Source organism: Notamacropus eugenii, chromosome 3, assembly GCF_028372415.1.
Source record: "Notamacropus eugenii isolate mMacEug1 chromosome 3, mMacEug1.pri_v2, whole genome shotgun sequence".
Taxonomy (NCBI): Eukaryota; Metazoa; Chordata; class Mammalia; order Diprotodontia; family Macropodidae; genus Notamacropus; species Notamacropus eugenii.
In genome coordinates this window covers 12,397,993-12,399,593 of record NC_092874.1, presented here as the reverse complement: position 1 = coordinate 12,399,593, position 1,601 = coordinate 12,397,993, and the positions used below count along the sequence as shown (strand labels likewise).

General features: G+C 40.0%; 1 non-coding gene across 1 annotated transcript; it reads left to right on the top strand.

Annotated features, from left to right (window-relative positions):
• Positions 1–490: 490 nt before the first annotated feature.
• LOC140497939 (U6atac minor spliceosomal RNA) lies at positions 491–617 on the top strand. Its single transcript, XR_011964940.1, has one exon. It is a non-coding gene; the product is annotated as a U6atac minor spliceosomal RNA (small nuclear RNA).
• Positions 618–1,601: the final 984 nt, after the last annotated feature.

The window sequence follows — 1,601 nt, the reverse complement described above, 5'->3', positions numbered from 1 at the left end:
GAATATTCTTTAGTATCTATATAATCTATGCACACTTAAAATTGACCATCATATTGCAGCATAGAGCATGTAAATAACTCATTCTAAAAGCTATTAGGACAGTGAGAAAATGCTAACTGAAAGAATTAGAAATGGATTATCCTCAGCAATGTCCCATATAAGCCGAGCTTTAAATGAAATTATCCAAAGAATCAAAGGTAAAGAGGCATGCCATGGAGGTGAGAGATGTCAAGTACCAATTTGGTTAGATTGAGGTGTACAGGAAGAGAAGTAATATGAATTAAATCTGAAAGGGAGTCAAGTGCCAGGTAGTAAATGGCCAACTGAAGAGAATTATTTTATCCTATGGGCAATAGGGAGGGTGGAAAATTCTTGATCAGGGTAGAGGCATTCTCACAGGTGATTTACGAAGATTATTTAAGTAATGGGTTGTTATTGTTGTTTTTCTTCATTCTGGAAGGGGATTATAGCCTCAGGAAGGTGATGCCATGACATGCAAGTGAGAGAGAAGGTTAGCACTCCCTTTGGTAAGGATGGAAGAGGTGCTAGTGGCCTTTACAACAAATGGAGCATTAAGGCATGGCCACCTACTTTATGGCATCTAACCAAGTAATGTGAGAAGGTAGACTGGAGAGAAAAACTGGGAATGAAATTGAATGAGGAGGCTGTTGTCATCATCCATATACAATATGATACGTATTTATGAAACTTCTTTTGTGGCTCAGGCATAAAAGATAAAGAAAGGAAGTCCCTGCCCTCAAGGAGCTTTTAATCTAATTCAATTCAATAAACATTTATTAAGTACCCACTGTATACCAAGAACTGTGTTCGGTGTTGGGGACACAGAAAAGAGGGGAAAGATAGTACCTGTCATCAAAGGGGCTTGCAATCTACTGGGGGAGACAAGCATAAATAAATATAAACAAAGCAAACTATATATAGTATCAATGGGAAATAACAAACAGAATGCAATGGATTTGAGGGATTTGATGATTGCTGGAGGTGAAATTTTAGTTGGGATTTAGAGGAAATCAGGTAGGTCAGTAGGGAGAGTGGAGAAGAGTCTTACAGGCAAGGGAGACAGAGATTGCCAGGAGCTGAGAGACAGAATATCTTGCTGTGTTGGGGAGTAAGGTATAAGAAGACTGGAAAGGTAGTTTGGGACTAAATTACAAAAGGTTTGAATGCCAAACAGAACATTTTTCATTTGCTCCTGAAGGCAATAGGGAGCCACTGGAGTTTATTGAGTGTGAGGGTAACATGATGACATCTGCATTTTGGAAAATCACTGTAGTGGAAGAATGAAGAATGGATTAGAGTGGGGAGAGATTTAAGGCAGGCCAGTAATCTAGCTAAGAGGTGTTGAGGGCTTGTACTAGAGTGGTGACAGTCAGAGCAGAGAAAGAGATATTGCAAAGGTGAAATTGATAAGCACTGGCAACAGCTTGAATGTGGTGGGGGTGAGAGAGAGTGAGGAATCCAGGATGACTCATAAGTTTCTAACCTGAAGGACTGGGAGGATGATGTTGCCCTCCATAATAATGAGGGGAGGAGGGGAGGAGAAAACATGAGTTCTGTTTTAGACTTATTGAGGAAGACAA